This window comes from Neopsephotus bourkii, unplaced genomic scaffold, assembly GCF_033783945.1.
Source record: "Neopsephotus bourkii isolate Nb327-2 ecotype Australia unplaced genomic scaffold, CSIRO-AGI_Nbou_v1 NB_1515, whole genome shotgun sequence".
Classification (NCBI taxonomy): Eukaryota; Metazoa; Chordata; class Aves; order Psittaciformes; family Psittacidae; genus Neopsephotus; species Neopsephotus bourkii.
Genome location: NW_026901991.1, coordinates 60,681 through 76,413, shown reverse-complemented (window position 1 = coordinate 76,413; position 15,733 = coordinate 60,681). Strand labels below are relative to the sequence as shown.

The 15,733-nt window shown below is 47.0% G+C and overlaps 1 long non-coding RNA gene and 1 pseudogene across 1 annotated transcript; one reads left to right on the top strand and one right to left on the bottom strand.

Annotated features, from left to right (window-relative positions):
* Window positions 1–7,102: 7,102 nt before the first annotated feature.
* On the bottom strand, window positions 7,103–7,927 carry LOC133221186 (uncharacterized). The gene is made up of 2 exons (XR_009727923.1): window positions 7,882–7,927; window positions 7,103–7,441 (listed from the first exon to the last, which is right to left on the bottom strand). It is a non-coding gene; the product is annotated as an uncharacterized LOC133221186 (long non-coding RNA).
* Window positions 7,928–9,817: 1,890 nt separating this feature from the next.
* On the top strand, window positions 9,818–9,936 carry LOC133221191 (5S ribosomal RNA; annotated as a pseudogene).
* Window positions 9,937–15,733: the final 5,797 nt, after the last annotated feature.

The following is a 15,733-nucleotide window of genomic DNA, read 5'->3' as shown; positions in this document are numbered from 1 at the left end:
TTGCTTTCTGGGCTGCAAGTGCACACTGAACCCGGCTCATGTTCATTTTCTCATCGACCAGCACCCCCAAGTCCTTCTCCGCAGGCTGCTCTGAATCTCTTCTCTGCCCAGCCTGTAGCTGTGTCTGGGATTGCTCCGACCCAGGTGTACGACCTTGCACTTGGCATGGTTCAACTTCATGAGGTTGGCATCAGCCAGGGACCTCACAAGCGTGTCAAGGTCCCTCTGGATGGCATTCCTTCCCTCCAGCATATCAACCGAACCACACAGCTTGGTGTCATCGGCAAACTTGCTGAGCGCGCACTCAATCCCACTGTCCATGTCAGCGACGAAGATGTTAAACAAGACCGGTCCCAACACTGATCCCTGAGGGACACCACTCATTACAGGTCTCCAGCCGGACATTGAGCCATTGACCACAACTCTTTGTGCGCATCCCTCCAGCCAGCTCTTTACCCACCGAGTGGTCCATTCATCAAATTGATGTCTCTCCAATTTAGAGACAAGAATGTCGTGTGGGACAGTGTCGAACGCTTTACACAAGTCCAGGTAGATGACATCAGCTGCTCTACCCCTGTCCATCAGTTCCGTAGCCCTTCATAAAAGGCCACCAAATTGGTCAGGCAGGATTTCCCCTTAGTGAAGCCATGCTGGCTGTTACCAGGCACCTTGTTGTTTTTCATGTGCCTTAGCATGCCTTCCAGGAGAATCTGCTCCAAGATTTTGCCAGGCACAGAGGTGAGACTGACTGGTCTGGAATTCCCTGGGTCATCCATTTTCCCCTTCTTGAAAATGGGGGTTATATTTCCCTTTTTCCAGTCATCAGGAACTTCACCTGGCTGCCATGATCTTTCAAATATGATGGCCAGTGGCTTAGCAACTTCATTCGACAGCTCCTTTAGGACTGCAGATGGATTTCATCAGGACCCATGGGCTTGTGCATGTTCAGGTTCTTAAGATGGTCTCGAACCAGTTCCTCTCCTACAGTGGACCCAAGGTCTCCATTCCACAGTCCCTGTGTCTGCCTTCCAAGACTTGGGTGCTGCGGTCAGAGCCTTTGCTAGAGAAGACCGAGGCAAAGAAGTCATTCAGAACCTCAGCCTTCTCCAAGTCCAGGGTAACCAGTTCTCCCAAGAGCTTCCTGAGGGGGCCTACGTTCTCCCTAGTCTGTTTTTTATTTGCTATGTACCTGTAGAATCCCTTCCTGTTATCCTTAATATCCCTAGCCAAGTTTAATTCTAACTGGGCCTTAGCTTTCCTAACCTGGTCCCTAGCTTCCTGGACAACATCCCTGTACTCTTCCCAGGCCGCCTGTCCTTGCTTCCACTTTTTCATTTGAATTTTTCTTTTTTCCTTTGAATTTTCCTCAGCAGCTCCTTATCCATCCAAGGAGGTCTCCTGGCCCTCCTGCTGCACTTCCTTCTAGTTGGGATGCAACACTCCTGAGCTTGTAGCAGGTGATCCTTGAATATCAACCAAGAGTCTTGGGCCCCCCTGCCCTCTAGGGCTATATCCCATGGAACCTTACTGAGCAGGTTCCTGAAGAAGCCAGAGTCTGTTCTCTTGAAGTCCAGGGCAGTGAGCTTGCTGCACGCTCTTCTCACTGTCCTGAGCATCTCACATTCGACCATCTCGTGATCGCTGCACCCAAGGCTGCCCTGGAGTGACACATTTCCAATGAGCCCTTCCCTGTTGGTGAGCAGGAGGTCAAGCATGGCACCTCTCCTTGTCGGCTCCTCTATTACTTGCAGAAGGAAGTTGTCTTCCACACAATCGAGGAACCTCCTGGATTGCTTGTGCCAGGCTGTACCGTCATTCCAACAGATGTCAGGGTGGTTGAAGTCACCCATGAGAATGAGGGCCTGTGAGTGTGAGGCTTTTCCTATCTGTCTACAGAGTGTTTCTTCCCCAGGTTCTCCTTGATCAGGCAGTCTGTAACAGATCCCCACAGTAATGTCTCCCATCGCTGTTTTCCCTTTAATCCTGACCCACAAACTCTCTATTGACTGCTCCCCTGTCCCCAGACAGTTCCGTACTCTCCAGCCTATCCCTAACATAAAGGGCAACTCCCCCTCCGTGCCTGCCAGGCCTGTCTTTTCTAAAGAGTCTGCAACCTTCCATTCCAACACTCCAGTCATAGGAGCCATCCCACCATGTTTCTGTGATGCCTGTTATATCATACCCCCATAGATGAGCATACATCTCTAATTCCTCTTGTTTGCTCCCCATGCTACGGGCATTTGTATAAAGGCACCTGAGCCGAGCTCCAAATGAAGCTGGCTCATTGGCTGGAGCAGCTGGAATATCTCTGCATTGCTCCAAGCATTTATTATAGGTGCTGGCAGCTGACTGGGTATGTTGGGATGGAATGATGCCCCCCTCCCCCAACACATCTAGTTTAAAGCCTCCTTGACCAGTCTGGCAAGCCTCCTACCAAAACTGCTCTTCAGACCAGCTCCACCAGCCCCCGCTAGACCTGGCCTACAAACTTGGGTCCCATGTTCAAGACACCCAAACCCCTGACTATGGCACCACCCTTTTAACCATTTATTAACCTGGCTAATCCTCCTAGCTTTTTTTAGGTCCTCCCCTGTATCCTGGAGAGTAGACGAAAAGACTATCTGAGCTCCAGAGCCCTTAACCACCTCTCCCAGGGCTCTGTAGTCCTTCTTTATGTTCCCCAGGCTAATACTATCTATATCCCTAGCACCCACATGTATCACCAGAGTGGGTAATAGTCCGTGGGGCTTACCAGAGCAGGCAGCCTCTCTGCCACATCCCTGATCCGTGCCCCTGGTAGGCAACACACCTGCCTGGAGACCGGGTCAGGCTGACAGACGAGTGCTTCTGTCCCTTTCAAAGGAGAATCCCCTACTACTACGACCCGCCACTTTTTCCTGGCAGCACCAGTAGAGATCTTCTTTACTAGTGCATCAGCCGGCTGTTTCTGGTGCAAGTGCATTTGCCCATGAGCCCCTTGCAGGACAGCAAAGAAGTTTTGCATGGGGGCAACAGGTTTAGGAGGAAGCCCCTTGCTTTTAATTGTCCTTTTCCTCCTTTTTTGGTTGTTTTTTTTTTTCACCAATTCCCAGCTTCGAGGGTTAACAACCTCCTTCTTTCCTCCCTGAGCTGCAGGGGAAGCTTGAGGACTGCACAGTTTGGGCAGGGAGCAAGCATTCCTGCTTCTTCTCAGCTACCCTGACATCTTGTAGCCTATTAATAGCTCCCTGCAGCTCAGCCACCTGCTGCAGGAGGACCTCCACCAGGGAGCACCCAGTGCAGCCCTGCCCATTGTGTACCTTTCCCTCACCAATAGAGGTGAGGTGAATTACAATAGAGGTGAGGTGGATAGAGGTGGGTTACAAACTGCTTGTCCCAGTACATGAGTAATTTTGGGTTAGGGTTAGCATTAGGGTTAGGGTTTAAGTGTAGGGTTAGTGTTAGAGTCAAGGTTAGGGGGTTTAGAGTTAGGTTTAGGCTTAGGGTTTGGGTTAGGGGGTAGGGCTTTGGTTAGGGGTATCTTTAGAATTAGGCTTAGGTTCAATGTTTAGTGTTCGGGTTAAGGGCAGGGATTGGGTTAGTGTTAGGTTTAGACTTAGGTGTTAGGGTTATGTTTAGTGTTCTGGTTAGGATTAAGTTTAGGAGTTAGGGATATGTTTAGGGGTTTGGGTTAAGGTTAGACTGAGGGATTAGGTTTTCATTTAGGTTGAATTTTAGGGTTAGGTGTAGAGTTAGGTTTAGGATTACTGGTTTGGGTTAGGTTTAGAGGTGAGGTTTAAAAGTTTGGCTGCCGTATCGTACCCAGTTTTCACCCCTATGGTGGCACTTGGTGATGGGGCAGCCAACCTGGCCCTGGCTGTTCACTGTCATCTGATCTCAGTGTGCCCATGTGACAGCCACCGGCAGGGCTCCATCTCTCAAACTCAGGTCCTGCACTTGGAAGACAAAACATGAATCAGGTCTCAAACTCCATCAGCTCAGCTTGGTTATCAGATGGGTCATTGCTCCTCCTTGAGCTTTGGCTCTGAAAGGAAGCTTCCTGACACCTAGGAAGCATGGCACAGCTGGTGGAAACACCAAGCAGTGCATTGCAGGTTGGTGTCACTGAACTAACCGAGGCCTGGCAGCGGGATCTATGAGCTCACTTTCATTTCTCACATCACAAGATGAGGAATGGGGGAGCAGAAAGAACCATGTGGGTTAAGTGCTTTCCAGCAAGGCACTTCTGTAAAGCAGTTTTAATATAGCACAATTGTGATCGTGAAATTCGCCTCCGTGACCAAAGTGTTTGGTGGTTGTGGGTAAGCAGCTACTTGGCCATAGAGCAGAATCCAAACAGCCCCAGAGGCACCATGCTTTTAGTATTACTGTAGGGATGACCCAGAGCAGAGTTTCTGTCTCTCTGCTGTCCTTTCCTGCATGGTTTTGCAGTCCTGCACTGAAATTGCAAATGCTCGAAGCAGTGGAGGAAACCAACCAGATGCTCCAAGGCAGTGCTGAGCAAGCTGGAAGGCCTGCACATACCTGGGTCTGGGCTGATGTTTGAGGTGGTTACTTCAGCCCTCTCACTATGGGGAAACGTTCTCTCCCCATTTCCCTCTACAAACCCAAAATGGAAAAATGTCTGGTTTCAGCTAGGCAGAATGTGTGATTCCAGCTCTCCATGGAGATGCACTGGCTCTGCTGCCCCCAAACTATGCGAAATGGTTCCAAGGGAAGGCCCTGTGCTGAAGCACCCTCAGGAAGGATGAAGTGTGTGTGAAGGGGGGGCTGTAGGGTAGGATGTTTGCATCCCACCTTCTCAAACCTATTTCTCCTCCTATTTCTGCTGACCAGAGCGCTTCCCTCTTTCCCAACCAGGTGCTCTGGGAAATACCAGAGCCTTTGCCATGCTCTGCCCCCAGTTTGGCACAGGGCTAGCCCACAGGACACACGCACCCCCTCTTTGGTGTACAACAGCAGCTGCCCCAGGCTCAGGCCTCACAAGAAGGTGAAGGCGGCAGAAGGCTCTCACGGCCCTGGAGATGTCTTTTTTTTTTCCCCAGGACTTAGTGCCTGGGCTCTCCTTCACAGATGGGTCATGTTAGCACCGAGCTGAGCACACAGGAGAGGCTGGGAGTGCAGCAGTTAGCACAAACCTGGCCCTGGCTGTTCACTGTTGTCTGATCTCGAAGGTGCCCCCAGAGCATCCCCAGGGGCTCCCTGATGCCTGGCCCTGGGCTGGGCTGGAGACTGCCCATGGCAAACAGCTACTCAATACAAACCCCAGTGTGCCCATGTGACAGCCACCGGAATAATAACACAGCTGTGTCTGAAGAGGGGAGGCCAGTACCCACAAGCAGAGAGGGCTGGAAAGCTGCATCCTCTGCCCTGGCCCAGGAATCAAACACAGGGAAGGCAGATGTGAACATAGACTGTTTATTTGAAGTGGGGACATAAAGAGGGGATAGGGGGTGCGGTGAGGGGTGGGGATTACATATTGACAGTTAAAAAATAGGAAAATGATAGTAAAATCACGGTAAAAACGTCAGTTTAATTGTTACAACAACAGGGGTAGAACAAAGTATAACAAAACCCAATAAATATAAATAACCATAGAACAACAAAACAAGTGCAGTTTAACAACAGTAGAACAAGAATATCAGAACACGTGAAAAACAAACATAGAACAATAAAATCGCCAATGGATCTTCACAGCCGCCAATGTTTTGCTGCTGATGGCCCAAAAGGCCACTTGGCGTCGGAGCTGTCCTCCTCCTTGGGGAAGAACAAAAGCCAAACAGGGCAGGTTCAGTCACATCCACGTGCATCACCATTTAGAAGCAAGGAGCTGCTGTAACAGCTCAGCTAGAAAACCAAAGCATTCTTCCATTAAAGAGCATTTAAATATTTGTGGGGTTTCTGTAATTTAGACTCCCCCACACACACTCCCACGGCTCAGAGAGTAAAGGAGCCGGCAGCAAAGCCCTCCTGGGGTGGTGGGGACCCTGCGGGCAAACAATTTGGATCTGGGGAGGATCCCTGTCGGCTCTGGACGCCCCAGCGGGCTCCAGAGCACCCAAACATGGGGAGGGGCACCAGCAGAGAGGGGAAGAGAAGGGAGCAGAGGGACTGCCAGGGCTGGAGCAAATGTTTGCACCTTAGGAAACACGGCTAAATAAAGCCAGGGAGGAAAGGCTGCAGAGATGCAGAGACGTTCATCCATCCTCAGGGGTGGAACTCTTCCAGTAGGAAGAGCTTTGTTCACCCCATGTCACCCCAGGCACTGCCACCCAGCACGGTTTCTTGCTGGCAGCATAGAAGGGGCCTGACCCCATCACCCCGGTCCTGCCTCGGGGCTGCTCTGGACCAGAGCCCCACAGGTGGGGGGCCAGCAGCACTGGCCGTTACTTATTATGGGAATGATGGATCCATGCCTTTAGCCGCTTGCGAGTTCCCTGGGTCCTGGATCTTGTCAGCATCGAGGAGACAGGGGTGGATGAACCTGGAAGCACAAAGTTTTGCTCAGGTCTCTGCACCCGCACCCCGAGCTGGCACCGGGGCTACCACAATCCCTATCCCAGGAGGAATGGAAGGTTTTGCATCCCCAGAGCCCAGCAGCCACCACCCGGGCCGGCTCCTACAGCACAGCCTGGCCCTTCTGCCATCCCCCAGCCCAAGGGGACAACACGACCCATCAGCTCCTTGACGATGGTGCGGTCCCTCTACTATTGCTTGGAAGACTTATCATAACTGAACTACCAACACTTTAGTGCAGACTCCCTGAAATGGCACAAGCAGTGGAGGCATGGGTCAAGGACCCAGGAAGAGGGGAACTGGAAGGGTAGGGCCGGGACAACGTGCACACTGTCAGCAGAAGGGTCATTGGAAGAGAAATTGCCATCACCTTAGGGCCAAAATCTCTTCCCAGACTCTTCTCATGAATACAGAAACAGCACGAAGGGGACTGGAGACTTCCTCCCCACAGAGCCTCTGGTTACAGTACAGCTGGGAAAAAAACAGGTAGAATTTTTAGTTGATACTGGAGCCTCCTATTCTGTGCTCAATATACTAGAGTCAGTCTTTTCAGTCAAGAAACAGTAACAGTCATTGGTGCCACAGGTGTTGGGGAGAATCACTCATTCTTTAAACCAGTCAAGTCTAAATCAGGAAAGCATTGGGTGACCAACCAATTTTTCCATTTGCCAAACTCCTCTAGAGCACTACTAGGAAGGAAGTGTCACGGTGACCTCTCTTCCGGCCCCTACATGGAGGGGGTGTCCCTGCAGAGCCCTGGGGGTTTCTCTTCCCTTGGACCCTCTGCATATTTTCTTCACCTTCTTGATTCTGCAGTCCCGCGATGCCTCCAGGAAACAGACTATTCTGACCTTGATCCAGCTCTGCCACGGAAACGCTCTTTGTCTGTTGGCATTCAGCATCTGCTCTGGCCTGCTCCTGGCACCTGGAGAAAGGACACTGATCTTAGTTCAGGGTTGTTCTTGCAGCTTCCTCATGGCCTCAGGCCCATCCTCTCTTTTTATGGCAGCACTTGATATGACACAGAAGACTGCACCAGCACTAGGTGCTGGAAATAGAGCATGGTCTTCCAGACAGCTCTGGCACTTTCAGAGGAGTAACTCCCCTTGATACTCTCTTGGGCCTCCCTTTCACCTCTTTCCACAGGTAGCCAGTCTCAGAGAGCAGACAGCTAGCAATTTATACAAGTGCAAGAATTTTGTGCCAAGCAAGGATGGAGAAGAAAGAAGCTGGGGAACTGTAAACCAGACAGAACTCAACTAGACAAACCTAAGGGAGAAAGTAAAACCGCTGGAGAACAGCAACCACAAGATCAGGAACAAGAGAGGGACGGTATTCTCAACACCCTTTCCCACTTGCTCTTACCTGACACAGAAGAGTAAATATGCATGTTGGCAGAGAACTGTCTTGAGACAGTTCTCTGCCTGTCTTGAGAACAAAGAGCCGCAGAGTCATCGGTCACCTCCTACAAATGCCTGAGGTTGGCCTGCAAAGAAAGGCAACACCATCTTTGGATGAACTGCAGAGTTTAGGGAAAAAAAGCTGTTGATGGGGTTTCAGAGAAAGGAACACGCAGTACAGAGTCTGAGGGCTCTGAATGGAGAACGTTTACCAAACACTGTAACGGCAAATCAAGCAGAGAGCAAACCTTAAAGGGAAAACCTGGGAGCCAAAGGACTAACACCACCCCAGTAAAACTGTCCTAAGCACATCAAGGACCACAAGCCTGGAGGCTGATGATGGCTCTTGATGGGCTTCCCTCCCCCTGATGAGAACACCTCTTAGCTCTCTGTGCTCAGCCCGAGGAAGGAAAAGGCGACAGCCCCCCACCTTGACATCCGTAGGCATGCCTCTAGAAGGGCTCATTTCTTGTTGCTTTAGAGACACTGCCTGGCCAGTTACACCACCTACAACATTCTGACTTCATGCACCCCTACCCACACCAAGCTGGGACACACGGAATAAATGTGGAGGCTCAGGTGACCTTTCACACTCACACACTGCTACCACTGCAGCTACTGACATCTAGCTGTCGTCTTGAAGCTGCCCCAAGGGTCAGGGCGTAAGGTTCTTGTTCTATGGAGGTACTACGGAAGACATTTCTGGTGACAGAGTATTTCAAATAGGTAAAGCACAGCAGAACATGCTGTTGACAACCTGAGGAGAATCATCCCCCAGGCATATCAGCAACAAGGACTAAGGTGGTTGATTTAAGTTGCCTTTGAGTTACATTCCCATTGAAATACACCACCACCAGACACTTCTCTGAAGTGAAGGCTGACAGCAGCGTACAAGGACAGTCCTTTTCTGGACACCTCACTCCTGGGCAGAAATCCTAGAGACTTCATTTAATGCCAGGAATCCAAGGAGCTACAATACGCTTTTTAACGCCAGCACAGCAAACAAAAAGTGACACTGAAACCCCTGAGGCACTAACGAACAGCACAAGGGCTCCCGCTGAGCCCACTACCCCTCACAGACCAGACACCTCTTAAAAAGAGGTTCCTGCAAAGAAGCCATGGGCAGAAGATAACCCTGGCAAGTCCGGCACAAGCAACCAATGTAGAAACGGCACCGCTGACCCTCCTCCTGCTCCTCCCACGAGCTCTTTACCAGCCACACTGTCCTGGGTTTAGCAGCAGCAGTCATTTTTCTCCTTCTTGGTAGCTGGTGCAGTGCTGTGTTTTGACTTTCATCTGGGAACAGAGCTGAAAAACAATGATGTTTTGGTTTGGACAAGGACTTTGTGGGCCTCATGCTCTGCCAGGGAGGAGGGGAAGCCGGGAGGAAGCAGAGACAGGACACCTGACCCAAACTGACCAAAGAGGTATTCCATACCACAGCACGTCATGCCCAGGATGTAACTGGGAGAGGGACCCGGAAGGGGGCTAGAGTGGACTGCAGGGTTGGAGGAGGTATCGGTCGGTGCTTGGTTGGGCTGGGGGGGGCGAGTTATCAGTCACCTGGTGATGGGGTGTTGTATTCTCTTCCCTTGTTATTTCCTTTATCATTACTATTATTGGTGGCAGCAGTAGTGATTTGTGTTATACCTTAGTTACTAAACTGTTCTTATCTCAACCCGTGGGAGTTGCATTCTTTTTGATTCTCCTCTCCGTCCCTCCGAGAGTAGGGGGAGGGCAAGAAGGGTGGGGGGGAGTGAGTGGACAAGCTGTCTGGCATTGGTTAAACCACGACAGTTCTTTTCCATCGCGGGGCTGAGCTAGCTGGGCATACCACTTGGCTACCTTTGACTCCAGTTCATACTGAAGTTCTAGCATGTCTGGTACGGCAGCACTCAAGGGACTACGGCCACACCACCCTGAAAACGCTCGATCTCGTCTGATCTCAGAAGCTAAGCAGGGTCGGGCTCGGTTAGTGCTTGTATGGGAGACCTCCTGGGAATCCCAGGTGCTGTAGGCTATTTTTATCCACCCCTTATTCCATACCATTCACGTCATGCTCAGATCCCACATTTTCAATATACCATCACTCTGATCTAAGTGCAACTCTCATCACAGTGCATGAGCCAGTCCCTATAAAGCTGCTGAGTCCATCTGGTCCATGATGTTAGGCTCCATCTCTTGTAATAGTCTTTCAGAGCAGGAGAGGCTGTGTGCAGTGTTCACACTCTTGAATAACCTGGGCAATAGTGTCTGATAGCGGAACAGACTCCACAACTTGGTTAAAGTTGTAAAGTAGGTATGCTTTATTCAGCTGAAGACGCACGGGGGATTGGTCCTCCAAAAGGCATGCGTGCCTCAGTGCCGTTTTCCTTTTACATTTATCTTGTAAAGTCATACATATGTATTAGGTCGCACAATACGCCTATACATATTCATATTCTATCCCCGCTTCGTATTATAATGAGCTAAAAGGCTCTCCACGCATGCGCAGTGCCTCCTGCTGGTCTTGGGCAGGGGTCTTCAGATGAAGTAAACGAGTCTTCCTCAGGCTTGAACTTTTTACCTCTGGTCCTCACGCATGCTCTTTAGGAGCTGGATGGGTCTGGTCCATGTCTAGCTGGTTTAATGAGCTATTCCCTTTGTTAGGAAGCTTTATCTTAGTACTGCCTGATAAGGCATCTGCTGAGCTTGTCAAGCCAGCTATGACTTAAGCAGTACCCCCCTGTACATTTTGTCTAACCCCCTTGTACAACCACCCCTGTACACAATAGGCCACAGCAGTTTCACGTAGGAATGATTCATGTCAGCAACTTAGGAGTTCTTGCCATCATTGTACTTTGGGTGGAATCGAAAATCCTTGAAATCATTGTATCATGTGTAGAATGTATAGGAATGATCAGATTAAGATAGATGTTCCTGTCAATACAATGATGAAAGAGATGTGATAAACTATAGACTAGGGTATTGTTTATTAAGGTTTATGTTAAGCCCAATGTAAAGGTTAGGCAACAAATGATATGAAATCGCTTATGCAAACAGCCACCAGACACAGCTTACGCAAGATAAGATAACCGCAATCGCTTACACAACTAAACCAGATACCGATTGTGCAAACTGAAGATAACTGCAAGATGCTCCAGGAAATGGAAGAAAGTGAGATAACAACTCCATAAAAGGACATATGAGTAAAAGGTCAACTATGTGAAGCATGAGCAGAGTACCTCCACTACTTCATGAACACGGAAGTAAAGATGTATAAAAAGGGGCAGTTTGAACTGCTCTTCACGGCAGTTGGCGGAGCGCAGACTCCCCTGTCGTCCAGCGCTGTTTTTGCTCATATTCTACTTGCTATAATTAATAAAATTTTAATTGGATTATGATCCGTTGTGGTCTCAATTCATAACAATTTCTGGTGCCGTGACTCGGATTAGGAACGGTGGGCTTTGGTCCTCCGGGGAGGCGCCCCGCGACATTCCGCTGCCCCGTGACCAACAGCTTACCCCAACCTTGCCGACGAACCTAAATTCTAGAATAATGAGCAAAGGAAAAACCGGTAAAATCCCATAAAAATTCTGTGCACGGGAGTCTGGGCGAAGACGCAGGACGCGTAAGTATATTGCGAAGTTGTTCGCGGGTTTGCCGTTCAGGCGGGATTGGGTTTCCTGGAATATAACGAATGAGAGGTTCGATATACTGAACCAAGCGAGTGTGGACCCTTAAGTACTGCGTTTCCCATCTCCCGCGAGGGACTGGGCCAGGAACAAGGGGAGCGAGTGAGTGGATGTTTGTAGATATTCCAGAAGATGGGGACGAAGGGCAGCAAGCCTTCGACTCCCATGGGAAGGGTACCCACTGTACCTAAGAATACCCCTCTGGCATATATCTTAGACAATTGGAGAATATTGTACTAAGATATGGGGAGGGAAGAAGATTTCTAAGAATACCCCTCTGGCATATATCTTAGACAATTAGCAGAAAATGATAGAATATTGTACTAAGATATGGGGAGGGAAGAAGATTTCTAAAAATGTCTTTTGGCCAGTTTATGGGTCAGAAGAAGATTGGGTAAGACAGCAATTAAACCTCTGGGTTAATAATAAAAAAAAAAACAAACCTCCTTAACCCGGAGGAGAGTCAATATCCGGAAGTGTGGCTAGAAAGACTGGGAACTAGACTTTATCCGCTGAATGAAATAAAAAAAAACTAAACAAAAGAAAAAGAAGGAAGAGTTAGACGAAACCCTTCTAACCCCCTCTCCTTACATTCCTCCTCCTGTTCCTGCAACCCCTCCAGAGGTCCCCAGAGCGCCCACTCACCCACCAGGATCGGAACAAGGGTCTCCCCCTCCTCCTAGACGCGTAACTAGAAGTCAAAAAGGGGCAGCTCAGATGTACCCCCTAAGGGAAATACCCATGGGGGGACCTCAACCTGTGATTGGATATATTTCCGTACCCTTAAACTCGGCTGACCTACGAGATTTTAAAAGAACCAAGATGGGAAACTTAATTGAGGACCCACTTGGAGTAGCAGAAAGACTAGATCAATTTTTGGGACCAAACCTTTATACTTGGGATGAGATGCAATCTATCCTTGGTCAATTATTTACTACCGAGGAAAGAGATATGATTAGATGAGCAGGAATGAGACTGTGGGATGCTCAACATGACCAGGGACCTCAAGCAGATATTAAATGGCCACTCCAAAGACCTAATTGGGATAATCAGGATCCGGTGCATAGAACTCATATGCAGGACCTGAGAACTATAGTAATTGAGGGAATTAGAGAAGCAGTACCCCGTGGCCAGAATATCAATAAAGCATTTAATGGAATGCAAAAGAAAGATGAAAGCCCTACTGAGTGGCTGGAACAACTGAGGAAAGCCCTTGTACTCTGGGGTAAATCCAGAATATTTAAGCATTCTGTTGAAGCCTATGAAAAACAAACAAACAAACAAAAAAAACAACCTGGAACTTAATTATGTAATATATACACTATATTGTATATAAATAATTTGGCCTATGAATAGGAAATAGTTTTTCTAAATTAAATGTTTTGATGAAGATAAATAATTTCATTTTTTTGTATGATTAAATTTTATCTGGGTAATCTAGCATTTCTATTCCAATTGATATCTACTCTTAAAAAAAGTAAAATGTAATAATTGCTTTTAGTATGGCTTGTGTGTCGTATGGATGCTGGATTCCAAACTGGCGAAGATACTTCCTCATCTCCAATTTTACTCATTCAGATATGGTTTGAAAATTAATAACCTTACTTTTGCTTTTTGATAATTTAATACGAAGTTGATAATTTGTATTTAAAAAAAAAAAATTAAAGTTTTATTTACATTTTAATTTCTGTATTTTATCTTGAAAGGCTGTAGTCTGTGATAATAAGATTATTTATTTTTTTTCACTCTGGGAATGGTCAAGTCTTTCTACTCTAATAATTGGAGGGAAATCTTTGATTGCTTTTAATGGTTTTTGAAGCAGAACATCGTAACAAGCTTTGGGAGCATGGACTGATTGTGCAACGACCCGTGTTGGACTTAAAAATTCACAATGTTAAACCTGGGATTGGATATTGATTAAAGTGTGGAAGGAAGAAACCCTAAAACCCAATTGGGAGGGACCTTATCTTGTTTTGCTTACAACAGAAACAGCTGTCCGAACTGCTGAGCGTGGATGGACTCATGCCAGTCGCATTAAAGGCCCAGTGACGAGATCCCACTGGAAAGTAATCAGTACTCCAGGTGACACCAAGATAACCCTGAAAAGATAATGTAATGATAGAGACTTTATTTGATTTTTTGCTGCATTACCTTTTGGTATAAAGTGTGTATTGCTGTTTATATTTGCTATAATTATTTCTCTTTTTTTCTATTATATATGGAATCGTACAAAGTGTGTTGAAGGAAATTGCTAAACTTATGCAACCACACAATATTGAATATAGAAGATATGCTGATGTAAATAATATATGCACTCTAGATATACGAATTAGGTGTAATAAATTGAACTGCAATTGTTATCCATTTGCTTGTTTCAGGTGTAAGGTGTGCCAGGATAAATGGTGGACACACTGTGAATGTGGCTATCCTCCAATAGGAGTTTGCACACAGTGTTGGAAAATCCAAAGAACTCTCACTGAGTGGAAATTAAAACAATTAGAGTCTAAACAAGAAATTATTCGGGAATCCCATGAGTGGTGGGAAATTTTTGCCAAAGGAATAAAACCCTCAATATTATTGTTACCACTCCAACGAACCAGTCCCCTTTGTAGCTGAAATTTTGGTTATAAAGTGTAGAAGGGAAGTACTAACCGTGTCTTTCTTTGCCCCATTAGTTAAAGCTGCAAAGTGGGAAGCCTATGTAAACAGGCAGAAAGCCCGAAACAGCTGTTCTCCTGAAGAATTCCCTTGCTGCCGAGAAGATGGTACACCCCGTGGCTCGAAGCAACCGAGTCGACGGGCGAGGCAGAGGAGGAACAAAATGTGGAGAAACGACCCAGAACAATGGGACGCAAAGGCAGCAATGGCCGAACTTCCCCAGGACTGGTAAAAATATACTTAAATTGGCAAAATTGACAGACACCCTTTTCCTGGTATACCGTTAGTTTTGTTATTGATAATAACCCAAGCAAATGGAAACCCTCATGAACCTATGGTATGGAAAATATATAACTTACAGGAAACACATGCCACTCAAAATATTACAACTCCGGAAAAGGTTAGATCAACGTAAGAAAGATCGTGAGGCGGGCAGGTCATGGTATGAAAACTGGTTTAATATTTCACCTTGGCTAACCACTTTGTTGTCTGCTTTAGCAGGACCGCTTATTATGTTGATTCTGGGACTTATATTTGGGCCTTGTATATTGCGCTATATTTTACACTTTATTAGAGAACGGTTTGACATAGCTAAACTGCTTATTTTAACTACGAGGTCTGGGGCAAAATATAAGAGTGTATCTATTAATGAGGATGAAGATTATTGTGAATGCGTTATGCCACGTGAAAGCTATGCCTATTGTAATTGTGAGGTATTGCCTTGTGAGTGTTATGGTAAATGTTGGGATTGTGGAAAAAGGTTTGCTTACAGTGCCGAGAATGAAAGCAGCGTCTAATAAACAATAATAGGATAAAAAGAAAAAGGGGGGATTGTGATAAACTATAGACTAGGGTATTGTTTATTAAGGTTTATGTTAAGCCCAATGTAAAGGTTAGGCAACAAACGATATGAAATCGCTTATGCAAACAGCCACCGGACACAGCTTACGCAAGATAAGATAACCGCAATCGCTTACACAACTAAACCAGATACCGATTGTGCAAACTGAAGATAACTGCAAGATGCTCCAGGAAATGGAAGAAAGTGAGATAACAACTCCATAAAAGGACATATGAGTAAAAGGTCAACTATGTGAAGCATGCGCAGAGTACCTCCACTACTTCATGAACACGGAAGTAAAGATGTATAAAAAGGGGCTGTTTGAACTGCTCTTCACGGCAGGTGGCGGAGCGCAGACTCCCCTGTCGTCCAGCGCTGTTTTTGCTCATATTCTACTTGCTATAATTAATAAAATTTTAATTGGATTATGATCCATTGTGGTCTCAATTTATAACAAAACAGAAGAAGGAACAAAGGAATAATCCTTCCTAATCAAATGCTTTGTTACTTTAAGGGGTACTTTGTTTAACCTCTAGAATGTCTCAAACGCTTTGCTAATTACAGGAGTACTTTGTTTAACTGCTTGAATGCCTTGAGGGGGTTAGGTAATCAAGAGATACCTTCTGTTACAGGATGAGGTGAAC